The 27761-nt window shown below is 37.7% G+C and overlaps 1 protein-coding gene across 30 annotated transcripts in view; it reads left to right on the top strand.

The window, feature by feature from the left end:
- Positions 1-15133: 15133 nt before the first annotated feature.
- Positions 15134-27761, top strand: part of LOC106081129 (glutamate-gated chloride channel) — a 274102-nt gene continuing 261474 nt past the window's right edge. For 7 of the 30 annotated variants that reach the window (XM_013242965.2, XM_013242957.2, XM_013242981.2 and 4 more), the window contains exon 1: positions 15137-15339. The gene's annotated coding sequence lies outside the window, so the exon portion shown is untranslated. The other 23 variants (XM_013243047.2, XM_013243022.2, XM_013243057.2 and 20 more) reach the window with 7 other exon arrangements.

Raw genomic sequence — 27761 nt, 5'->3', positions numbered from 1 at the left:
CCATTATGAAAATATGGGACTCAAATGAAAGGTATTTGAGAGTAGAAAACGAATTTGATATCCAAATTTTGAGCTAAGTGTTTTGGGCTACGCCCTTAAGCACCCCCTAACTTCTATATCCGCATCCAGGGCGTAATGTCCCCACCCTAAAAATATTCGGTTCTGCTAGTGTATATATATGTATTCTATCAGATTTTATGAGACCGGCAACATAAAAGTCCATATTTCAAAAATGTCGAATTCTCAAAATTTTGTTGTTGTTTTTAGCATCAAACATAAAAAGCGATCTTTGCAATATACTTTGTTTTAAAGGAAATTTCCATACTTTTCGAACGATGTATAAAACATTTCCTAACTCGTATTCTATTTATTAAAGTGCCCGTTAACTTCACAAAAATCAGGGTAAAAATTTCTCTTTGCGAAATGCAACTCTCTTTGGGAGCTTAATTTAAATGTTGCTCGATTTGGTCATGGGTTAAAATGCTGCGAATATGTCAGTTGCCAAATGTTAAAAAATTAGGAAAAAAATATATTATAAAATATTTTTTATAAATTTCAACAAAATCGGACATTGTCACAAACTATCTTGTCTCATTTCTTGAGTACCGGACATAGTACGCTAGTTTACAACGGGTATGCGTTCTTTTAGCGTGTCGCCTCCAGATTCATTCATTAGCGTGTCGCCTCCAGATTTATATAATTCAGCAGCCCATCCGCTTCCATCGACAACATATTGCCTCCTATTTTTTTATTTTTGTGCAGGAGGATGTGCCAGTAACAAAGCGGATTGAAGTTTTATTTTTTGGTAAAACTTCCGGAATTCATCCTGACTACTCTACATTTCCATTCGCTCATATTCAAATCTTTCCATTTCTCTCTTCTTTCTGTGGATAAGACGTTTTTTCTCGTTTTCTCTCGATAAACTATCCTGGCAAGTTGTGGTGGCTTGCTCTGTACTTCGCTTTCTTGGCTTCAATAGCATCGAGGCAATTCCGATAGTACCTCGGGATTCTTGGGGGAAGCTTTTGATACCCAAGTATGGATATCACGTCATTTTCGCTGGAGCAGGCATGGGTTTGCCATTGTTCCTTTGTTTTCGGAGCAATTGGCTCAATCGAGTAAAATATGCCTTTGCTATCTGTTGAGTTTTCAGCTCTTCTACATGTGGCTATGCCAGATCGTAAGCTTACGTTGAAATCAGTCTACATTCTTTAAAAGTTAAAAGATGGAGATAAAATTTGCACAGATAATATTGGTCAACAAAACAAGACCCTAACGCAACTCACTGTCCCAAAATTTCGTCCCACAACCTTAAATCGGGAGATCGGTCTTTAAGGCAGCTATATCCAAATCTGAACCGATCTAAGCCAAATTGAAGAAGGATGTCGACTGGCCTAACACAACTCACTGTCCAAAATTTCGGTGAAATCGGACAATAAATGTGACTTTTATAGGTCCAAGACTTTATATCGAGAGATCGGTCTATATGGCAGCTATACCGATCTAATCTGAACCGATCTGGGCCAAATTGAAGAAGGATGTCGACTGGCCTTACACAACTCACTTTCCCAAATTTCAGCAAATCGGATAATAAATGTGGCTTTTATGGGCTTAAGACTTAAAACGACGGATCGGTCTATATGGGGCTATATCAAGATTTAGTTCGATGTAGCTCATCTTTGAACTTAACCTACTTATGGACATAATCTAGAATCTGTGCAAAGTTTCAGCTCAATGTCTCTATTTTTCAAGGCTGTAGCATGATTTCAACAGACAGACGGACGGACATGAATAGATCATCTTAGATGTTTAGAACTTAACTAGCGTGCATCGAAAAGACGTATCTGTGTCAAATTTCAGCTCAATATATCAATTCATAATTTTAATGAATTCGGTTAATAAATATGGCCGTATTTATGGGCTTAAGACCTAAAATTGACAGATCGGTTTATATGGCAGTTAAATCTAAGTATTATTCGATCTGGACCATATTCGGGACAGATGTCAGGAGTCAGATGTCACTGGTGAAAATTTCAGAGAAATCGGGTAAGACCAAAATTGGCAGATCGGTCTTTATGGCAACGATATCCATGTATGTTCAGATCTGGACCATAATTGGTTCGGATATCGAAACGCTCAATAAAACTGAAATCGAGTAATAAATCCGCTTATTATGTTGTTAGGACCGTAAATTTGGAACAGCAGTTCACTGTTCCAAATTTTAGCGAAATCGGGTAATAAATGCGTCCGTTGCCTACCTGTCTATCTGTCAAAAAGGTGTTATATGAATTGGGATGGTAAATGTGTTGGCTCGGTAAGACATGGAGAAATCGCTATCTTATATCTTTTCAACTTTATATTCGATGTTTTGTTTTGACTTCGAATATCTCTGTCAAATAAGATCCAAATCGAAACGTAACTTTATATAGCTCCCTTGAAGTCCCTTGATTTCAACATTTCTATTATGTGATTTTGGTCTTCTTGTTAATTTTGTATAACATATAAATCGTCTGTTGCGAAACGGGCAATATGTTGTTTTTATACAACATTTTATGGAAATAACAGTAAATTTTGGTAAATTTGTATAAACGTCGCTGCTTGATTTCCCTGAGCCCTGGTTCTTCGTAGCGTATGAGTGTTGACAGCAAAAAATGATATTGCTTAGCCGCTCCATAGACTTGACAAATTGTTATGACAATCGGCAACTCATGCCAATGTCAATGCCAATTAAAAATGCGAATGAGAGTGAGTTTGCAAGTGTGCCACAACAAAACTTTTGGTAGAAGGATAACATTTATTTAAATGAAATTCTCACCATCCGCCTACACACTCACTCGAACGCACACAGTGAATGTTCGCCATGAGACCCATTTGTCAGGAAAATTAACCCCACCATCTCCAACGGCATCACATTTATATGTACGATGTTAAGAAGTTGGAGAGAAGTTTGTGAATAAATAATTTTTGTTGCTTATTTTTCTGTAAATTAAATTAAAAGTAAATACAAGAGCAAACACATAAAACGCTGCTGATACTTGTGATAACGACAGCAAAAACAACAACAACACCAGCAATTTACGATTCGTCATACAAAATTATGTTAAGCCCTGGGTGGCCTTAAACCATCAACGAATCCACGTTATGTAGAGGGCACCAGAAACAGAAAAAAAAAAACATAAAAGTCTCACCAAAGAATTGACAGGGAAAAGCTTTAACATTTTTGTTGAATTTCCATGCTAATTAAATGTTAATTGGGCATACATGTGTGTGAGTACAGAGCAGAGAGTGTGCATGTGTGTAGTATGAAGAAACAAATAATAAAAAAATAAACGTCATAATTAATTATGAGCCACAACAAATGACGTCGACATGAGCAGCATAGAACCTACGATGTTGGACTAACGACAACAACCACACTGATGTAAAAGTTAAACACGCTACAGATTTTCCACAACAACAACAAAAACATGCACAGCCGAACAGCCGACAAGCGAAGCCGAGAGAAAGGAACGAAAAAAACTATTGCACGCAAATACTCCAGAAAAAAGAAAAAAACACAAAAACACATACAAATAACGAATGAAAATTACACTTGCCTACAACCGTTTTCCTTCACCCGGGACGGAATTAACTCATAATAATAAGTCTTTCGATAATAGCAGACACCGTCTGCGGACTGTTGGTAGTGAATTTTCCTGTTATAACGGCAGTAGTTCTGCTGACCTACCAAATGTTTGCAATTTCAGACCAGCAAGCTGCCTGCTAACAAGAATGAGGTTTGGTGCAATGTTTGCTGTTGGAGTTGTATGGAGGATAGTAAGATAAAATAAATAAATAAAGTAAAATGAATTAAAACAAAAAAGAATAAAATGAAATAAACTGAAAGAAAATAAAATATAAAATAAAAAAATAAAATTAAATAAATTAGAATAAAATAAAGTAAAATAAAATAAATTAAATTAAAATAAAATAAAATAAAATAAAATAAATTAGAATAAAATAAAGTAAAATAAAATAAGTTAAATTAAAATAAAATAAAATAAAATAAAATAATATAAAATAAAACAAAATAAAATAAGATAAAACAAAATAAAGTAAAATAAAATAAGGTAAAAAAAATAAAATGAAATGAAATAAAATATAATAAAATAAAATAAAAATAAAATAAAATAAAAATAAAATAAAATAAAATAAAATAAAATAAAATAAAATAAAATAAAATAATATAAAATAAAATAAAATAAAATAAAATAAAATAAAATAAAATAAAATAAAATAAAATAAAATAAAATAAAATAAAATAAAATAAAATAAAATAAAATAAAATAAAATAAAATAAAATAAAATAAAATAAAATAAAATAAAATAAAATAAAATAAAATAAAATAAAATAAAATAAAATAAAATAAAATAAAATAAAATAAAATAAAATAAAATAAAATAAAATAAAATAAAATAAAATAAAATAAAACAAAATAAGATAAAATAAAATAAAATAAAATAAAATAAAATAAAATAAAATAAAATAAAATAAAATAAAATAAAATAAAATAAAATAAAATAAAATAAAATAAAATAAAATAAAATAAAATAATATAATATAAAATAAAATAAAACAAAAAAAAATTAAATAAAATAAAATAAAAACAAAAAAATAAAATAAAAACAAAAAATAAAATAAAATAAAATAAAAAGTGAAACAAGTAAAAAGGCGTTTAGGTCGGCCGGGCCGAACTTTGGATACCCACCACCTCGCGTGTATATGTAAACCACCTTTCGTCATAATTCGGTGAAAAATGCATAGTTTATGCCCTCACAGCAGCTTAATCGAAATATGGTCCGAATGGGACATAATTCGACACGTATATTGAGTGGTGTAATAAGTACAAGTAATTGTTCAATTTTGTAGAACAAAATAGTGGTCTTTTTGGTAGCCACATCCAAAAATAAACCGATATGAACCATATACGGACGTCGAAAAGCCTAACATAAGTAATTGTGTCAAATTTCAGCGAAATCGGATTATAAATGTGCCTTTAATGGGGCCACGACTTTAAGTCGGGAGATCTGTCTATATAGCAGCTATATACAAATCTGAACGGATCTGGGCCAAATTGAAGAGGGATGTCAAAGGGCCTATCAGAACTCACTGTCCGATCTGGGTCAAATTGCAGAAAGTTTTCGAAGAGCCCAACGCAACTCACTATCCCAAATTTTGACAAAATCGGTCAATAAATGCGCCTTTTAAGGGCCCAAGACCTTAAATCGAGAGATCGATTTATATGGCAGCTATATCCAAATCTAAACGGATCTAGAAAAATAAAAAGAAGGATGTCGCAGGGTTTAACACAACTCACTGTCCAAAATTTTTACAAAATCGGTTAATAAATGCGCCTTTTATGGGCCCAAGACCTTAAATCGAGAGATCGGTCTATATGGCAGCTATATTCAAATCTAAACCGATCTAGAACAAATTTAAGAAGGATGTAGAAGGGCCTAACACAACTCACAGTCCCAAATTTCGGCGAAATCGGCCAATAAATGCGTCATTTATGAAGCCAAGGCCTTAAATCGAGAGTTTGGTCTATATGGCAGCTATAACCAAATCTGAACCGATCTAGGCCAAATTGAAGAAGGATGCCGACTGGCCTAACCCAACTCACTGTCACTGGGTCTAAGACCCTAAATCGGCAAATCGGTTTATATGGCAGCTTTATCCAAACCTGGACCGATCTGAGCCAAATTAAAACAAGTAAAAGCGTGCTAAGTTCGGCCGAGTCGAATCTTATATACCCTCCACCATGGATTGCATTTGTCGAGTTCTTTTCCCGGCATCTCTTCTTAGGCAAAACAGGATATAAGAAAAGATTTGCTCTGCTATTAGAGCGATATCAAGATATGCTCCGGGTTGGACCACAATTAAATTATAGGTTGGAGACCTGTGTAAAATGTCAGCCAATTCGAATAAGAATTGCGCTCTTTGTGAGCTCAAAAAGCAAAATAGAGAGATCGATTTATATGGGAGCTGTATCGGGCTATGGACCGATTCAGACCATAATAAACACGTATGTTGATGGTCATGAAAGAATCCGTCGTACAAAATTGCAGGCAAATCGGATAATATTGCGACCTGTAGAGGCTCAAGAAGTCAAGATCCCAGATCGGTTTATATGGCAGCTATATCAGGTTATGAACCGACTTGTATTTTATTTGACATAGTGGTTGAAAGTAACAATAAAAAACGTCTTGCGAAATTTCAGCCAAATCGGATAGGAATTGGCCCTCTAGAAGCTCAAGAAGTCAAGTCCCCAGATCTGTTTATATGACAGCTATATCAGGTTATGAACCGATTTGAACTATACTTTGCACAGTTGTTGGATATCATAACAAAATACTACGTGTCAAAATTCATTCGAATCGGATAGGAATTACGCCCTCTAGAGGCTCAAGAAGTCAAGACCCAAGATCGGTTTATATGACAGCTATATAAGGTTATGAACCGATTTGAACGATATTTGGCACAGTTGTTGGATATCATAACAAAATACTACGTGCCAAAATTCATTCAAATTGGATAAGAATTACGCCCCCTAGAGGCTCAAGAAGTCAAGACCCAAGATCGGTTTATATGACAGCTATATAAGGTTATGGACCGATTTGAACCATACTTGGCACAGTTGTTGGATATCATAACAAAACACGTCGTGCAAAATTTCATTCCAAGCGGATAAGAATTGCGCACTCTAGAGGCTCAAGAAGTCAAGACCCCAGATCGGTTTATTGGCAGCTATATCAGGTTATGAACCGATTTGAACCATACTTGGCACAGTCGTTGGATATAATATCGAAACACGTAGTGCTAAATTTCATCCCAATCGGATAAGAATTGCGCACTATAGAGGCTCAAGAAGTCAAGACCCAAGATCGGTTTATATGGCAGCTATATCAAAACATGGACCGATATGGCCCATTTACAATACCAACCGACCTACACTAATAAGAAGTATTTGTGCAAAATTTCAAGCTGCTAGCTTTACTCCTTCGGAAGTTAGCGTGCTTTCGACAGACAGACGGAGGGACGGACGGACGGACAGTCGGACGGACATGGCTAGATCGACATAAAATTTCACGACGATCAAGAATATATATACTTTATGGGGTCTCAGACGAATATTTCGAGTAGTTACAATCAGAATGACGAAATTAGTATACCCCCCATCTTATGGTGGAGGGTATAAAAAGATATTGACTGACCTGACACATCTCACTGTTCCAAATTTCAGCAAAATCGGATAATAAATGTGGCTTTTATGGCCCTAAGACCCTAAATCGGCGGATCGGTCGATATGGTGGCTATATTAACATATATTCCGATATAGTCCATCTTCGAACTTATCCTAGTTTTGGACAAAAAAAAAATTCTGTGCAAAGTTTCAGCTCAATATTTCTAGTTTTAAAGACTGTAGGATGATTTAACAGACGGACGGACATGGCTAGATCGTCTCTGATTTTTATGGTGATCAAGAATATATATACTTTATAGGGTCCGAAATGAATATTTCAAAGTGTTGCAAACGGAATGACAAAATGAATACACCCTCATCCTTCGGTGGTGGATATAATAAGTAAAGCAGTGTAATTTATTTATTGTTGTTGCAATAACTTTTTGCTAGTTCAGTGTTTTAACAGATTTTGTGGTTGAAATACCAGACGGAAAGTTTGCTTTAGCAGCAGCCCTTTGTTTGCTGAAACAGCAGTCATATCAGATTTCATATTTTCAGCACACAAATATTGTTGATTTTTCAAACATTTTTGCTGTTTCGTTGACTGTTATTATGAACACCACACAAGCTGGTTTGAACTCCGATTTATGTGATGTTCATCATTATCTGTAGAAGATCAGCTGAAAGCTACTGGACGCCTTCCACTATAAAGTGGAATATTATTATTGGACAATTAGCGGCTGGCTTTTGCTTAATTACTGAGTGTCTATGATACTTATTGCATATTATATGCATATTAGCCGGTTCGATATACATATCCAGGGAATTGACGCAAAAATTTTAAACAGATTTACTACTCTCAAATACCTTTAGTTTGAGTCCCGTATTGTCCCGTTCGATATACATGTTCATGTGGGGCATAATTTTGGGGTGAGACGACCCGCCTAGGAAAAGACCTCAAAATTTTATACTAGTTTCGTATTCTACGCTCAAGTACCTTTAGTTTGGGTCCTATATTGTATCGATCGGCCAATTTTGTGGTTTTTAGTTAAAATAATGGGACTTACATTATGGTAACCAAAAAATCGATAAACTTATCTCCGTGATATGGAGTTTTTGAAAATTGGTATTAGGGGGAGGGTCCGTCTCTTTGCGGATATCATAAATTAGGGTACCCTATATCCATAGAGTGGTCATCCTCTACCATTTGGGAAAATTTCATTACAATCGGTCTAGCCGCTTTTGAGTCTATAGGTAACATACAAACAAGCTAAGAAACAAACAAATAGCAACACTTTCATTTTTATATAATAGACTAGCTGACTATTAAATATTGGGTTGCCCAAAAAGTAATTGCGGATTTTTTAAAAGAAAGTAAATGCATTTTTAATAGAACTTAGAATGAACTTTAATCAAATATACTTTTTTTACACTTTTTTTCTAAAGCAAGCTAAAAGTAACAGCTGATAACTGACAGAAGAAAGAATGCAATTACAGAGTCACAAACTGTGAAAAAATTTGTCAACGCCGACTATATGAAAAATCCGCAATTACTTTTTGAGCAACCCAACATTATTTTCTTATCATATTTGTTATTGCATTCACTACCTTAGTGTATTTTCACGTCAGCTTTCTACATAAGTTGTTTGCCCAGGTCCATTATGCTTATAGAATTTTTTGTTTTAAAGACATTTTTCCCAATTCTTTGGTTAATAGATTTTCTTTTAAAATTCTTCACATATTTATATCTTCATGTAGCCCGAACTAAAGTGGGAGGGTTGAAATACTACAACTTTAATTTCAGTTATTCAATGCATTCGAAGGAAAGGCAGCTTGTCGAGATAATGGTGAAAATTATATGATCAACCTTGAGCACTCTGTTCAATTCCCCCATAGATGGCGCTGATTTTATTGCTAGTGGTGCTCTCTGTTGGTTCCAATCACATTCTCGTCATTTTGGTTATTTTTATTTCCAACAAATTCCCACATCTATCGGCCAATCTGGTGCCTCTGTTGTGTATGGTTAAGGATCTTCGTGAATAAGAAGACTTCAAAGCAAAAAGGTAGCAGCCAGCTGTTCGCCTTTTGAACTCTGCTATAAAAAGGAGCCTTCATATAGTTGATATGTGAAATACATCCCTGCTAATCTCTTTTGGAATGATCATAGCCAAATTAAAAATACATTACTTAAATAAAAGAATTGCCATTTTGACATAACTGATCACTGCCCGTTCCGCTACGCTTTCAATTACATAATTAGAAAAAAATTCCGCTTATATAAATACATGTGAATTTGTTGCTGCTCCAATTATCACATTAAGCATAAACATGGATTTTAGGTTCGTGCTCTACTAAAAAAAAATACCTGTCATTTTATTTCTACACTATCATGGTTGCTCAATTAAACCTTATGAAGTGGTTTTGGACAGAGAGCCACTTTCCGCAAAAATTGAATGTCGTATTCATACTCCTCTCCCATATACTTTCCATTGAACGTTGTTGGATTTATTTGTCTAGCTGAAACCAATAGGCTTTGATTTTGCTTCTAATTGAAATAGAAAGCGAAATTGCAAATTTTCTCCATGAACATTTCATTAAGGTACTGGGTCAAAATTCTCACAAATCAGTGAGTGCTGTCCGATTAAATTTTAAGCTCAGTGATAGGGGACCTCCTTTTTATAGCCGAGTCCGAAAAGCGTGCCACAGTGCGACACCAAATTTGGGGAGAAGTTTTTACATGGCAAAGTACCTCACAAATTTCGCCAGTATTAGGAGAGGATAACCACCGCTGAAAATTTTTCTGATGTTCTCTCCAGGATTCGAACCCAGGCGTTCAGCGTCATAGTCGGAAATGCCAACTTCTGCTCTGCGCTAAAGTTCCTCAATGTTGTGGTCGATTAATATGTTTTTTGAGGTTGGGTAGCTCCAAAACACTTGGAGCTAAAATTTACTAAGAGTTCCGTAGTATACTACTATTGGGTTGCCCAAAAAGTAATTGGGGATTTTTTAAAAGAAAGTAAATGCATTTTTAATAAAACTTAGAATGAACTTTAATCAAATATACTTTTTTTACACTTTTTTTCTAAAGCAAGCTTAAAGTAACAGCTGATAACTGACAGAAGAAAGAATGCAATTACAGAGTCACAAGCTGTGAAAAAATTAGTCCACGCCGACTATATGAAAAATCCGCAATTACTTTTTGGGCAACCTATTTAAAAACCTTCCATTTTAGTCCCATACAGTCATGATGGGTCAATATGCCTATTTTGGGGTTTTTTGCGGAATGGGATTTCCCCGATGTTTGGACCCCATTTTTAGTATCAAATTCGTTATCTATTTCCGAATACCTTTTATTTGAGTCCCATATTGACATGAACGATAGATATGTCTGTTTGGTGTAGTTTTGAATTTGGGGCGGGTACCCCGAATTTTTGGACGCAATTTTTAATACCATTACCGTATTTCGCTCTCCAATACCTTGCATTTGATACAAGGTGTTTTTTGGGTTAAAAGGGGAAGGTAAGCTCCCCTCTTCCTTAATCAACAAAATATGTAGCTTATTGCTCCTTCTAGACCATATTCGTAATCTACTCCCGAATACCTTTCATTTGAGTCCCATATTGTCCCGATCGGAATATTTTTGATTTTGGGATGCACTTTTTGGTGGTTTTGGGCTTGGGCGTTCCCCTAGGTAGTTGGGCTCCAATATTGTATATGATATTCGTCATCTACTCCCGAACACCTTTTATTTGAATCCCATATTGTACCGATCTGTAAACTTTTATTTTTGGTTGGAGCTTGTGGGGTGAGAAGCTGTACCCGGCTCGCTCCGCTATGTCTTCATTTACACTACGCAAAAAATATGTTTCTTACTTGCATTTCCCCAGTGCAATTTGTTTATCTACTACCAACTACCTTTTATTGAACCCCATATAGCCATGATTGAGAAATATTCACAAATATTTTGAAGGAAAGACGACCTCCCATCACTTCAATCTCATTTTTAATACCAAATTCATTATCTACTCCCAAATAGCTTTCATTTGAGCCCCATATTGTCATGACAGTCTAATATGCTCATCCCTTGGCAATTGTACCCAGTTTTTAATAATCGATAATCATATTCGTACTCTACTCTCGAACACTTTTCATTGGAGTTGGGCGGTACCTTTGGGCGGTTTTGGACTTGGAGTGGCCCCTACGGTAGTTAGACGCAATTTTTAATATCGTATTTGTATTCTAAACCCAAATACCTATCATTTAATGTTCATATTATTTCGATCGGTTAACTTTTGATTTTGGGTCGTGCTTTTGGGGCGGTTATGGGACCACGTCCGGACGTGGAAATCACGGTAGCTGTCGAACGCGTAAAAATAGCCCCTGGAAATATTGCATAATTACTTTTTGTTGTATGCTGAATTTTCGAAACAATCGTGCAAATATTTGTTTAGATAGGTCTTTTAGTTCTTTAAGTTCAGTCAAATTGAGGCTTCTTTGAACTCAAGATGTCAAATATGGGGATCGATTTATATGGCGGCTATATCCAAAACTGAACCAATATGGCCCATTTTGAATCCCCAACGACCTATATCGATAGGATAGCAAATCCATTGAAACAGCCCTTCACGACCTAGTCGGCTAAATAGAGGGTTCTCTCGCTGTCAAAGAATATACCATAGTAGCTTGTCTTGACATTGAAGGTGCTTTCAATAATGTAAACCGGACGTCAATCATGAAGGAGTTGGAGTTACTAGGCATCAACTCTACTGTAAGAAAGTTTATTAATAACTTACTTAATAAAAGATGCATTACGACAGGCTTATGATCTGTGGATCTAAAAAGATGGGTCAGCAGAGGAAAACCTCTAGGAGGTGTACTGTCTCCTCTACTTTGGAATATAGCCATTAAAAATATTTTATTGTCTCTGGAAGAAAAAGGTGTAAAAGTAGTCATTGATGACGTGGCAATTGCGGTTAGGGGAAAGTTTCCCACCACTCTAAGAGATATACTTCAGGAAGCTCTACGTGTAACAGCAAAGTGGGCTAGGCAAAAATCCTTGCAAGACCGAAGTAGTTATTTTCAGCAGGATATACAAGTTGCCTACAGTAGAACCTGTCTCCTTGGGTGGAGAGAATGTTCCATAGAAAGCGTAACATACCTGGGTGTTTTGCTGGACAGGAAATTGAACTCCAAATCTAACATTTTGAAAAGGGCAAGAAAGGCCACTGTTTAGGGTTTCTAAAAGTCATGATCGGCGGACTTGCTTGGTAAGTTGTGTTTATTCTTTACAAGTAAAGTGTTAGGTTAGGTTATGTTGAAAAGAGGGTGCAGATATTAATCCGCCCATGCCACTATGGATATACACCTTAGCCAGTTATCGGCTTGTTATGCGCTCTTAAAACTATAAAGTAACCTCTTAAAAGATAATTTTATGTTAGGAATTCCGTGCTACCTACAAAATCCTTAATTGTTTTCAATACCACTCCCCTAAGTTGGTTCATGTCTGGTATTGTGTCTCCACCTTAGTGCCGGTATCTGTTGGACGTGAAAGCCGGGTAATGGCAAAGGAAAAGCTCCAACATCTCATCATCTTCGCCATATGCCCTACACATGCTATCTCTTGCCAATAGCTATACTGACCTCCTTCTAGCCTCTTTTCAGTAATAGCCTCGTCTTCTCACGATCTGTATCCCCCCATAGGATTTTCGCCGTCCTACCGACCGTTTCGCTGTTCCACAATGTTGCATGCGCATTCGTCGCCCACTCCCTTAACTCGGACTGCGTCGACCCGAAAGGCTTCGGGTTAACCAAGTTTATTGATGGCACTCCTCTGGCTTTCACCGCTAAATCGTCAACCCTTTCATTTCCCCTTACTCCGTTGTGGCCCGGCACCCAAACGATGCGGATTTTTCCATCCTCAGAGAAGGCGTTAATCTCCTTCTTACACTGCCAGACTGTTCGTGACCTTACCGTCCTGGTTATTATTGCAATTTTACTGTCGGTAATGATGTTCACACTCGACGTCCTCGCGTTAGCACCACACCACTTCACTCATTTCGTGATCGCCGGATCTCCGCATGCAAAACCGTATTATGGTTATGCAGTCTAAAACAGGTATCAGTCCGGTTATGGCCCGGCATCCGAACGATGCGGACTTTCCCATCCTCAGAGAAGGCGTTAATCTCCCTCTTACACTGCATACAACCTGTTCGTGACCTACCGTCCAGGTTGTAATTGCCCTAATGGCAATTTTACTGTCGGTAAAGATGTTCACACTCGACGTCCTCGCGTTAGCACCACACCACTTCACGCATTCCGTGATCGCCCTGATCTCCGCCAGCAGAATCGTACTATGGTCGGGCAGTCTAAAACAGATCTCAGTCCCTGGGTTCTCAATGTAAAGCCCTAGGCCCACTCTGTCCTCTAGCTTTGATCCATGCGTGTAACCGTATTATGGTCAGGCATTCTAAAGCAGATCTCAGTCCCTGGGTTCTCTATGTATACCCCCAGGCCCACTCTGTCCTCTAGCTTTGATCCATCCGTGTAACATGATCTTCCAGATGGCAATACTAGGGTTCCGACAATCCAAGACTGTGCCGATGGCTGCAGTGTCTCGAACCGACCGCAAATGTTGTACCAGGTATCCGATCAAAAACCTCTTCTCTTCCTTCCAGGTTTCCTATCGACGCCTCGATTATACTGCGATGGTATGATCTGCTCCCATCCTCAATCCATTCTCCCATCGTCTTAAGTCTCATAGCCTCAGTAGCTGCCTCACACTTAATCTGTATGTGAATGGGTCGGGTATCTAGAATAGTCTCCAGTGCCCTACTGGACGTGGTTCTCTGAACCTGTTGTATGGTCCTTATGTTGCACTTTTTCTCCATAGCAGACCACCAAACTACTGAGGCGCAAATAAGTATTGGTCTAATCACGCTCCTGCAGAGCCGGTGGACTATCCTCGGATTCAGGCCCCATTTTGAGCCAACGGCCTGTCTACATAGTGCCCAACATCTGTGAGCCTGTATGTGACGCTTCCAATTCAGTTTCCTGTCCAAGATCACACCTAAGTATTTGACCTTGTCAGATATCGAAATCATCTTATTGAGGAAACGTGGTGCGTTAAATTGGCCCAGCTTCGTCTTCCTCGCGAACAGGCATATGTCATTCTTCTCTGGGTGAATGTTGAACCCTCTGGGTCTAGCCCAGTAAAATGTAAAATAATAATTCTTGGTAAAACGACTTTTTTAAGAATAACCAACTTTTGTGTGCGACGTTTTCAAAATTCTCAATGGTACCCTGAATGGTGGTATTCATAAATCTCCCATATAATCTCCGTTTGTCGATTTGACTTCTCTTACATAAGGACTACAAAATACACTCAGCTAGTTCGTGAATGTTTTGTTTTCAGCAAGAACCTTTTGATGGTTGAAATTAAGTGTTCACTACGGCCGCATTTTGCACTTTTTACTCGTTTCTATCAAAATTACATTCTATTTTAATGACTATTATGTTTGTACGATTATTTCCCCAATGTCATATTACATTTTTAAAAATGTGCGCCTTTTTTCTCTGTAGACTAGTGCCGTTAAACGAATGAAATGCATCATATGTTATAGGTTAAGGGAAGAGAAAGCATGGAGAGAGTATGCAAACGTTTAACTTAATGAGAATGTCATACTTTGGAGTGAGACCGAAATCATAACAATGAAATGGTAAACAATAAAAGCTTAGGATGTGTTGTGCAGAGAGCCAAACTGTTAAGCAGCCAAGCAGTCAGTGGGCCAATTTGTACTAAAAATGCGAAAGCTTTTTGTGTGCTCTTCGCAGCATCCATCTAAAGAATAATCGTACATAGCTGCTCGCTCAAATGTCTCTGCTACGCTTACATTGATTTTCAGTCAGGTGGAGACAGTTGACGTGTACGGTTGTTTAGCGGCTAACGAGTTTTTGCGTAAAAGTTTGCAGATATACAAAAAGAAAAAAGAATAGAAGAAAAAAAAAACATACACATTTTTTCTACAAATTAAGATTTAAAGAAATTTTAAATTTAGATAAATTATTGTTTAAATATTTGAAAAACATGTAATTGGTGTGAAGTGAAAAAGAAAATAATGTAAGAATTCATGAGAAATTTATAAAAAAAATTCTAAAAAATTTATGAAAAAAAATACATACTAATTGATATCTTAAAGAAAGAAAAATTTATATGGTGCCCTAAAAAAATAGTGCAAAAAAAAAATTCCAAATGAAAAAAAATTAGTTGAAAAAAAGTCCAGCCTTTCTTAACATTTAGGCACAGCAGTCTAAAAAAGGTATACCAAAGTAAATGAATATTGCTAGATGGTAATGGCGAAGACGACGAAGATGATGATAAAAATGACGATGAGGACAAGGATGTTGGGTTTTCGGTGATACTATAGGAGGAAAAGGTAGATGAGTGTAGCGGAATGGCGGGGGAAGGCCTAACGCCAGGATTATGTTAAGAAGGGAAATATATAAAGCTTTTGCTTCAGATGGCCATAAAGCGAGCGCGTGTAAAAGAATGCTGGAAATGTGTGTTAAGCGTACATCCTTCCATCCAACCATCCGACCATACTCTATGCATGTATGTACTCACCACACCCTGATCCTGTTTAGCATAAAAATACCAACACTTTCAAGTCGAAGAAGCAAAAACACACACTTTGAAAACATTCGTGGATTCTGCAAACTTCCGTTTGAAAAGCCTTTGAGCAGGCAGTCAGTGAGTGTGAAGTGAGCAAATTGAGAGAGTGGGAGAGAAAACCGAAGGGAAGTAAGAGTATTTGCTAAAATTGCATTCAAAAGCAAAGAGTTACTTTGAGTGTTTGAAAGACAAAACAAAAACAAATGAGAGAAGTGTACTAAAACCAACAAAACAATAACAACAACAACAACAGCAACAATAATAAGAATAACTGCAAGTGGTGGCAGTCAGCATAGCCAAACAACAGTAAAATTCTGAGTGCCATTTCCTATGCTTAAAGGAGAGCCACTACCTAAGCTTTCTGCTCACCAGCAAGTGTCTGTTGTTGTTTTTTTATGAGTCTGCTGTAGCATATTTTGCAGAGATTTTGCCCCATAAAATCCTGTTGGGCTTCAATGTTGCTGCTGCTGAATAGGCTGCTTGTTGTTGTTATTGTTGTTGCTCAAATTGTGGCTGTGCAACTTCAGCAATGGCTGCTGCCGAGAAATTTATTAAGCGCTGTAACTTTGTGAGGATAAGACGTTAAAAAGACGGCCATTGGCATATCGCAAAAGAAAAATTGAAGTAAGGTTATAGTGATGTGAAAAAATGTGAAGAAGAAAAATCGGCTAAAATCTAACTACTCCTAAATCAAAAATTACTTTAAGAAAATCCAAAAAATGCCATATCTAAAAGTGTGAGTGTTAGCATCTCAAAACTGTGCAGACTAAAACTGAACAAGACATTGGTGTAATGTGTGCTAGTTTTGTTGTGATAAATGCCCCAGTTTGGCTTCGCTATAAAGTCGGCTAAAAGGCTACCCACCACCCTCATCTCAACTCGTCTCGCTGAGCCCCCGCTTCCACACAGAAAAATGTTTCAGTTGCTTTTGTTTTTCTTCCACTTGAGCATACCTACTAAACGCTAAGAATAGCAGGCGAGCAAGTTGAAAACATAAAACTCAGTAGGACAAGCAGCAACTTTGCCTCTGGTACAATGCACAAAAGACAAAAAAAAATAAGAAATGAAAAAAACCAACAAGAATAAGAATAAGGCGAAAGAAAAGAGTGTAGTCTAGGTCTACAAAGGCAAGGAAGAAAGAAAAGCAAGACAAAAACAAAAGTTTGATTAAAATAGCTTTAGAAAAAAAACCACCTACATCATAAAAAAGAGGAGAGAAAAGAAAGAAGCAAACATCTTTGAGTTATTTCCCTATTACTGTCTATTCCAATGCTCGTCTACATGAATTATTAGCCTCTAACACCTGGCCCAGCATCCTCAAACATTCAAGATGTATATTAACACCCAACCATTTAAACAACCACAAGCAAAAAACCTTAATACAAAAAAAAAATCATAAAAAATTAAACTCAACAACTCATTAAAGACTTTTCAGCTCTGGGTCACATAGCATCTTGAGACATCTCTTTGTAAGGAGATAAGGATAATTGCAAAGGGCAGGTAGCAATCTGGCAACTCAAACTGATAAAATTGTGCTCTTTTCCCACATACCCACATACACCAACACAATAAGAACATATCCTTTGAAATAAGTTGCCTTAACTATTGTTACCAATCAAGCTAGAAAATAGAAACGTTAAATTTTTTTACAAAACAGGCCAAAAGTAAGAAGGCAAAGATAAAAATATATAAACAAAATGATAAACTTTCACATACACACTCAATAACTTAACATCACAAAGTGAAATTCCAGTGAGACTAGATTCGATGTGTATGTGTATTGCCACAGCTCTCCCTTTAGTCATAAAATGTACTGAATGTAATAAAAAAAGGGAAAATACCAACATTACACATACATACATACATACATACATACACATGAAATGTAAGCACGAAAAGCAAATAGAAAGAAAATTCGAAAAAATTAAGAAGGCAACAAAAAAGACATCTAAAAAACATGAGACAAAGTGAAGAAATCTAGGATACTGTGTCACTACGACAGACGTTAATACAAAACGGATGTACGAGTAAATGACCGGAAACGAACATCATTATGTTAAATGACATTGCCAGAGTATACAAGAACCATACATCCACACACAAATTAATGCAGCCAAATAAACAACAAATGGTCGTCGAGCAACTGAGATAACAAAAATCATTACATACGGCTAAATAAATATCAGTGAATAAATACCACTGATTATATGGGAAATCTAAACCGATTTTCATATTCACCACTATAGCATGGGCGGTGTATTAATATAGTCTTTCCGTTTGTAACCTATCGAAATATTGATCTGGGACACCAGTAAGTATATATATTCTTGATCGTCTTGATCGATCTTGATAGTCGATCTAGCCATGCCCGTCCATTTATGCAAACGTCCTTTCCTCTATCTGTCAAAACTACGATGGCGGTTGAACGCGTAGAGCTAACCGCTTGAAATTTTGCAAAGATTCTTAATATTGATGTAGGTCATTGAGGATTGGAAATGGGCCATGTCGGTTCAGATTTAGATATAGCTCCCACATAAACCGATTTCCCGATTTGACTTCTTGAGCCCATAGGAGCCACAATTTTTTTCCGATTTAGCTGAAATTGAGCATGTTGTATTTTGTTACAACTTTTAACAACTGCACGGTCCAAATCGGTCAAGAGCCGGATATAGCTCCCATATAAACCGATTCCCGATATGACTTCTTGAGCCTTTACAAACAGCAATTTTCGTTCGATTCGTCCGAAATTTTGCACGCGGTGTTCTACTACGACTTCCAACAACTGTGCCAAATACGGTTCAAAGCAGTCTATAACCTGATATAACTCCCATATAAACCGGTCTCTCGATTATTCTTGTTTGGCTTCTGACAGCCTGAATTTTTGCGGGTTTGACAGAAGTTTGGTATGCCCTACAACTTAAATTATTTTGTATAAATTTCGGCTCGGCCGAACTTAGCGAACCGAATTAAAAGCTTTGTCTCTTATTACATGGCCTCCACTGTACATTCGATTCAAATTGAGATGCCTTCACAATAAAACTAAGTTTGTAAATTGGGTTTTACGATCAATATTTGATTTTGTACATTGGTAATGTGGATTTGTATGATTTTTTTTTTGGATTTGTATGATTTCAAATAAAGAAACAATAATTTAAATTTTTTCAACAAAAGAAAAGACAAGTAAAAGCGTTCGGCCGGGACGGATCTTATATACCCTCAAGACGTAAATAGAGAGATCGATTTATATGGAAGCTGTATCAGGCTATAGACCGATTCAGACCATAATAAACACGTATGTTGATGGTCATGAGAGGATCCGTCGTACAAAATTTCAGGCAATTCGGATAATAATTGCGACCTCTAGAGGCTCAAGAAGTCAAGATCCCAGATCGGTTTATATGGAAGCTAAATCAGGTTATAAACCGGTTTGAACCTTATTTGGTGCAGTTGTTGGAAGTCATAGCAAAACACGTCGTGCAAAATTTCATTCTAATCGGATAAGATTTGCGCTCTCTAAGGACTTAAGAAGTCAAGATCCAAGATCGGTTTATATGGCAGCTATATCAGGTTACGTACCGAATTGAAACTAACTTAGCGCAGTTGTTGGATATCATAACTAAATACTTCGTGCAAAATTTCATTCCAATCGTATAAGAATTGCGCCCTCTAGAGGCTCAAGAAGTCAAGACCCAAGATCGGTTTATATGGCAGCTATATCAGGTTATTGACCGATTTGAACCTTATTTGGTGCAAAATTTCATTCTAATCGGTTAAGATTTGCGCTCTCTGAGGACTTAAGAAGTCAAGACCCAAGATTGGTTTATATGGCAGCTATATCAGGTTATAAACCGGTTTGAACCTAATTTAGCACAGTTGTTAAAAGTCATAGCAAAACACGTCGTGCAAAATTTCATTCTAATCGGATAAGAATTGCGCCCTCTAGAGGCTCAAGAAGTCAAGACCCAAGATCGGTTTATAAGGCAGCTATATCAGGTAATTGACCGATTTGAACCTTATTTAGTGCAGTTGTTGAAAGTCATAGCAATAGACGTCGTGCAAAATTTCATTCCAATTGGATAAGAATTAAGCCCTCTAGAGGCCCAATCAGGTTATTGACCGATTTGAACTATTCTTTACACAATTGTTCGAAGTCATAGCAAAACGAGTCGTGCAAAATTTCATTCCAATTGGATAAGAATTGCGCCCTCTAGAGGCTCAAGAAGTCAAGACCCAAGATCGGTTTATATGGCAGTTATATCAGATTATTGACCGATCGATCCAGATTTGGATATAGCTGCCATATAGACCGATCCCTCGATTTAAAGTTTTGGGCATATGCCTATGTCAAGGGAAGGTCGGTGGAGACAGCCCTGCACGAGGATGAGGTTGTGGATAAAATAGAAGAATCATTCGATGCCAAAACGCACACACTGGCGGTATGCATTGACATCGAGGGGACTTTTAACAATGTGAGGAGCGACACACTGATCCAATCCTTAGACCAGTACCGGGTGGACCCGGTCCTTAGAGAGTGGATAAACCACATGCTAAGGAACAGGTGGATAAATTGTGTGTCCCATGACATAAATATAAGGGAGAAAGTGGCACAGGGCACGCTACAGGGGGGCATTTTATCGCAACCATTAATGACCTATTACGGATGCTGACTGAGGCGGGATTTGAACACGTCTGCTATGCAGGCGATGTTATAGTACTTCTAAGAGTTAAGGATCCGAACGGGCTATGCAGAAGAGCCGAAAGGGTCTTGCATATGACACATGACTGGGCTAGACCCAAAGGTCTCAATGTTAACCCGAGGAGACTGAAATATGCCTGTTCACGAGGAACGAAGGTGGGCCAATTTAACGCACCACGTTTCCTCAATATGACGATTTCGATATCTGACAAGGTCAAATACTTAGGTGTGATCTTGGACAGGAAACTGAATTGGAAGTGTCACATTCAGGAGCGTACTGAGAGGGCTCACAGATGTTGGGTACTATATAGACGGGCCGTTGGCTCGAAATGGGGCCTGAATCCTAGGATAGTCCACTGGCTCCACCAAACTACTTACGACTCAGTAGTTTGGTGGGCTGCTATGGAGAAAAAGTGCAACATAAGGACCATACAACAGGTTCAGAGAACATGATGTCTTGGCATAGGCGTAGCGATGAGGACCACGCCCACTAAGGCACTGGAGACTATTCTAGATATCCGACCCATTGACATACATTGACATTAAGTGTGAGGAAGCCACTGCGGCTATGAGACTCAAGGCGATGGGAGAATGGATTGAGGATGGGAGCAGCTCATACCATCGCGGTATAATGGAGGCAACGATAGGAAACCTGAAAGGAAGTGGAGAGGTTTCCGATCGGATACCTGAGATGAACCTTGGAGTCGAGTGCGACGCACTGCTGCCATCGGCACAGTCTTGGATTTGATGTAACCCTAGTATTGCCATCTGGAAGATCATGTTTCACGGATGGATCAAAGCTAGAGGACAGAGAGGGCCTGGGGGTTTACATTGAAAACCCAGGGACTTACATCTGTTTTAGACTGCTTGACCATAATACGGTCCTGCAGGCGGAGATCCGGGTGATCACGGAATGCGTGAAGTGGTGTGGTGCTAACGCGAGGACGTCGAGTCTGAACATCTTTACCGATAGTAAAATAGGTAAAGTCACGAACAGTCTTGCAGTCTAAGAAGGAGATTAACGCCTTCTCTGAGAATGGCAAAATCAGCATCGTTTGTGTGCCGGGCAATAACGGAGAATGGGGAAATGAAAGGGCAGACGATTTGGCGGTGAAGGCCAGAGGACTGCCGTCAATAAACTTGGTTAACCCGAAGCCTTTCGGGTCGACGCAGTCCGAGTTAAGGGAGTGGGCGACGAATGCGCATGCAACATTGGAATAGCGAAACGGTCGGTAGGACGGCGAAAATCCTATGGGGGATCCAGATCGTGAGAAGACGAGGCTATTACTGAAAGGAAGCAGGAAGGAGGTCAGTACAGCTATTGGTATCATAACGGGACACATAGGACTACGAGCTCACTTTATTAAATCGGTGCGACAAGTGATAGCATGTGTAGAGCATGCGGGTAAGATGATGAGACGTTGGTGCATTTCCTTTGTCATTGCCCGGCTTCCGCGTCCAACAGATACCGGTACTTAGGTGGAGACACGATATCAGACATGAACCAACTTAGGGGAGTGGCACTGAAAACAATTAATGATTTTGTAAGTAGCACGGAATTCCTAACTCAAAATTATCTTTTAAGAGGTTACTTTATAGTTTTTAGAGCGCACAGCAAGCCGATTACTGGCTTATGTGTATGTCCATAGTGGCATGGGGCGGATTAATATCTACACCCTCTTTTCAACTTAACCTAACCTACTCTGACATTCAACAGATGTGAAAAGTATGGTCCGAATCGGCTTTAACCTAATATAGATCCCATATAAACCAATGTCCCAAGTGCACATCTTAAGCCCTTAGAGGGAGTAGTGCTTGTTTGATTTGGATGAAATTGTCCGAAATTGCACAACGACATTTTCCTATAGGGCTACCCTGAAATAATGCACAATGACTTCTACTTTTGTCTCCATCATCCAATTCAAGCATGACCCGAATCGGTCAATAATCTTATATGGCTCCATTAGCAAAGCAATTCTTATCCATTATCCTATCAATGTTCGCCCTGTCGAACTTAGCATGCTTTTACTTGTTAAGAATAGAGACAATTATGAAATTATTTTGATTTTGATTTAGTTGCACTGTTCATTTTATACCGTCTGCATATTTGTTTCAGATCCCTTTCTTAAAAACATTTTACATATTACCAGTTATGGTGACCAAATATTTAGGCTACACCTACGAAACATATGGACTGAATAAGTCCAAATAGGTATGTGAGCTTCAAACCCATAAGATACCCATACGAGTTTTTTGCCGATGTTTCAAGTTTTGTTTTATTTGCTGATGTTAATTTTTTGTTATTGTTTTTAGGATGCTCAAGGTCCATAGCTTGGGTGCAGGTAAGGGAATTGTATGTTTCGTTTCCAAACAAAATTGGAAAATCCAAGACGATTAATCCAAGATTTGTTTCTTCCTTTTATCTCTTTACCCTTCTACTGTAATGGCATGTGAATCAAATGGCCGCACCATGACAAACCATTAGCAACCAATACTTTTGAGATTTGATCTCTGCCCAACCTCTTCTAGAGAGGATGGGCAAGAACGCAGTGTCAATGAAAACCATTTTTGTTTTTATGCCAAAACAGCATTAATTATTTTGAATTCTATGGCAGGCCAGATGTGACAATGCCAGTTGTGATATAACTAGGACTCTGGTTTATTCATGAAATGTCCTTGCTGCGAAATGTCTCTGCTAGTAAAACTAACATTACCTCAAACTATTGTCCTACAAATAGACATTGTGCTGAAATAGACATTTAAAAAATTAATGATACAAAATTTCATCCAAATGGGATGATGTGAATTGTTAATTTCTTTTCAATATTTTCTCAGAGTAAAGCAAAATCAGTGGGCGTCTTCCTTCAGCAAAAACACAACTTTTGCTATATGTGGAAAATATTTTCTATGTATATAGCAGTCGGCGAAGACCACCGTGGCGCAGAGGTAAGCTTGTTCGCCAATTACAGCGCATGCCTGGGTTTAAATCCTGGCGGGAACACCAGAAATAACAATTTCAGCGATGGTTTTCCCCTTCTAATGGTGGTGGCATTTGTACCACTTGGCACTGTACCATTTAGTATGGCAGCCATTTAAAAACTTCTCTATAAAGAGGTGTCGCACTGTGGCATGCCGTTTGGACTCTGCTATAAAAAGGAGGCCCTTTATCATTGATCTTAATCTTGAATCAGACTGCACTCATTGAAATGTGAGATTTCATGTCTGAATAATCGTTAAAAGAATTTTGTATGGATGTGTGTTATATGCACATTCATATATACGCACGTACGCTTGTGTATGTCATTTAAATCTCCAAATACGCAATGTAAACGAACCGGATTTGTTTTTAGATTTAGTTAAAACTAGTTCATAAAAATTTCAGTGTGAACGTGCTATTGCCTCCTTCCGGAGTATATGCAAGTTCTCGCCATGCCGTGAATGTGGTGGGCAGATGAGGCGCCAGATAGTACGCATCCTTCTGTAAAAAAGCCTGAAATATTCCATCAGGTCCGGGTAACTTAAATGATTTGAAGTTCCTCAAGGCTTCCTTTACCATAAATACCGTTATGATAAGCCTTCGATCCCACCTCATTTTCCAAGATTCCGGTGTCTCTGTGATCCCCGTCATATCATGGGGTATGTGGGATGCGTTAACATCAAAAGCCTCAACATGTCTTGTAAAGACACTGATACTACCCATGCTGTTGTATGGCTCCGAAGAATGGATATTAGCGAAAGTGAGGTAGTACTTAGAGTGTTTGAGAGAAAGATCATTCGAAAATATATGGACCAGTCTGTGTGAGCCGCATTGAATAATTAAACGCATCAAAATACAACGTTTGCGTTGGTTAGGTCGTTTTGTCAGAATGCAGGAGATAGCTCCAGCGAAGAAGTCTTTTGAAGGTGACTATAATAGAACACGCAAAAGAGAAGACCAAAAATCCGATGGAGCGATCAAGTGAAGAAAGGCAACTAGAAAATGGGTGTCAGAGATTGGAGAAAGAGCAAAGAAAGTAGAGGCGCTTATGAATCAAATCTAAATTCGGCTAGAAGAACAATTGTTCTGTTAAAGTAAGTACTTTATATCATAGGATGGGGGCTATGCAAACATCGTCATTTCATTTATAAGTCTTCGAAGTACTGATATGAGACCAAACAAAGTTCCCATGTATATTTGTGGTCGTCTTGAACTATCTGATCGTCTTGAACCGTCAGTCTGTCTGTCGTATGAACGCTAATTTTCGAAAGAGTAAAGCTAGCCGCTTAACATTTTGCATAAATACTTTTTATTATGGTTGGCCGGTTTGGATTGTAAATGAGTCAAAATATAGATTTAGATATAAACTGATCTCGTGATATAACTTAAGCCTCCAGAAAGCGTAATTACTACCTGATTCTGCTGGAATCTTGCAATTGGTTTTAAGTTATGAATTTTAACAGACATATCGGTCCTTACCCTGATAAACGGCCCGACCAAAGTTTACGCGTTTGTTTCTAGATTTAACGATTTTGGAATTTTTTTATTTTTTCCTGTTTTGTTAATGGAAAATGTTTTTATTGGAAAATGTATATATTTGTCTTTAAATTTGCATCTTTCTTCTTCAGTATGCTTTTTTCATTTTCTTTGCGACAACACTTCTATATTGCCATTTTAATATACGCTATTATAAACAAGTAAGAGCGTGCTAAGTTCGGCCGGGACGAATCTTATATACCCTCCACCATGGATCGCATTTATCGAGTTCTATGCGCAATATCTCTTTTTTGGCAAACAAAGAATATTGAATAAAAACTGTTATGCTATTGGAGCTATATCAAGTTATAGTCAGATTCGGACCTTAAAAAATGCCGAATATTGTAGAAGTCATTGTGTAATATTTCAGTTCATTCGGATAAGAATTGCGCCTTGTAGGGGCTCAAGAAACAAAATCGGGAGATCGGTTTATATGGGAGCTGTATCAAGCTATTGATCGATTCAGACCATATTAAACACGTATGTTGAAAGTCACGAGAGAAGCAGTTGTACAAAATTTCTGCCAAATCGGATGAGAATTGCGCCCTCTAGAGGCTCAAGAAGTCAACATCCCAGATCGGTTTATATGGTAGCTATATCAGGTTATGTACCGATTACTTAGCACAATTATTGGAAGTCATAACAAAACACCACGTGCAAAATTGCAGTCAAATCGAATGAGAATTGCGCACTCTAGACGCTCAAGAAGTCAAAACCCATGATCGGTTTATATAGCAGCTATATCAAAACATCAACCGATTTGAACCATACTCAACGCAGTTGTTGGAAGTGATACTTAAATACTACGTGCACAATTTAAGTCAAGTCGGAGGAGAATTGCGCCTTCTCTTCTAAAGGCTCGAGAAGTCCAGACCCAAGATCGCTTTATATGGCAGCTATATCAAAACATGGACCATTTAGAATCCCAACTGACCTACACCTATAAGAAGTATTTGTGCAAAATTTCAAGCGCCTAGCTTTACTCCTTCGAAAGTTAGCGTCCTTTCTACAAACAGACGTACGGACGGATGGACGGTCGGACGGACAGACAGACATGGCTAGATCATCATAAAATGTCACGACGATCAAGAATATAAATACTTTATGGGGTCTCAGACGAATATTTCGAGTAGTTACTAACAGAATGACCAAACTAGTATACCCCCATCCTATGGTGGAGGGTATTAAAATTAAAATAGAAACACATTTCTATTTTTAAAGAAATGTTAATGGTCGAAGATGCTGCTCATCCAATTGAAAAGAATTTGGGCAGGTAAAATTTGTGAATGACCCGTAGGGGTATACGGTTATTAATTATAAGATTATTAATTTCTATACACATAGAAGAATAACGAATGGATTTGATGGTTTGTTTGTCTATGGAAAATAAAAATAAAATTGAGATAAAATAAATTAATAAAAATAAATTTGTGGTATATTAGGTTTTTCCTTGAAATTTGAGTTTCTGTTATTGGATTGTCGCATGTTTAGTGGTGAATAATATAAATTTTTCTACTAAAATATATTTTCGGTATTTTTAAATTGATTGTTAGAATACTTTGTTGACGTGTGTGTTATAATTCAAAGCCACACATGTCCACTCTAATTTGGTTACCAAAGGTAAAACGTAAACAAGAATTTTATTTTTCTTTATGTGTGTGAGCAGAAAGTTGTGTTAATTAAGACATTGTTATAATTTATTGAATACATTTCTGTTAAAAAGGAAAACAAATATGTTTTGATAAAACATTTGATTTATTTTATATTTCCCTCTCCTTGGATCACGTACATCAAGTTCTCAGGACGATGTGTTAAAACTAATTAAAACAAACAAGTAAAAACATCTTAAGTTCGGCCGGGGCGAATCTTAAGAACGCACCACCATGGATTCTGCTAAAAAGTCCCACAAATGAACTAAGTTGTAGGGCATATGTGTACTTTATGTACCAAATTTCTGACAAATCAGAAAAAAACTGAAGCTTCTAGGGTCTGTATAATGCTAATAAAGAGATCGGTTTACATGGGAGCTATATCAAGTTATAGACCGATTTGGACCGTACTTGGCACGGTCGTTGGAAGTCAAAACAGAACACTACGTGCAAAGTTTTAGCCAAACAAGGCAACAATTGCGGCTTCTAGGGCCCCAAGATGTTAAATCGGGAGGTAATTTATATGGGAACTATATCCGTTTATAGAGCATTTCAACAAAAATTGAGGTCTATAGGGGCTCCGGGAGCTATGTCATATTGACTAGGACCATATTTTGCGGAACTTCATTCTGGCTCCAGAACATTTCGATTAGCTCTCACCCACGTCTTTCCAATTCCCTGTTCTTCCTACGAATGAGACGTTTCTCCTCTCCCCTTTTCACCCGATGTCTCTCGTTCGTCTAGAGCATTGCTACTGATTGCAGAGCTGTCCGGTTTGCCGCATTTTTGGCTTCAGTAGCTTGGCACCCCTGGTTGTACCATGGGTTCCTTGGGGAAGGCTTTTGGTATCCAAGTACGGATGTAGCGGCCTTTTCCATGGAGTGGGCAATGATTTGGCTTTGCGCTGCTATTCTATCGAGACAGGGAGTGCTTTCTTCAAGCAATTGGGTCAGCCGAGTAGAGTATATAGCCACCTGTTGTGTTTGCAGCTTTCCGATGTCCAGCTTCCATG

The sequence above is a fragment of the Stomoxys calcitrans genome, chromosome 2, assembly GCF_963082655.1.
Source record: "Stomoxys calcitrans chromosome 2, idStoCalc2.1, whole genome shotgun sequence".
Lineage (NCBI taxonomy): Eukaryota > Metazoa > Arthropoda > Insecta > Diptera > Muscidae > Stomoxys > Stomoxys calcitrans.
Note: the sequence above shows the minus strand (reverse complement) of the source record. Positions and strands in the feature narration are given on the sequence as shown.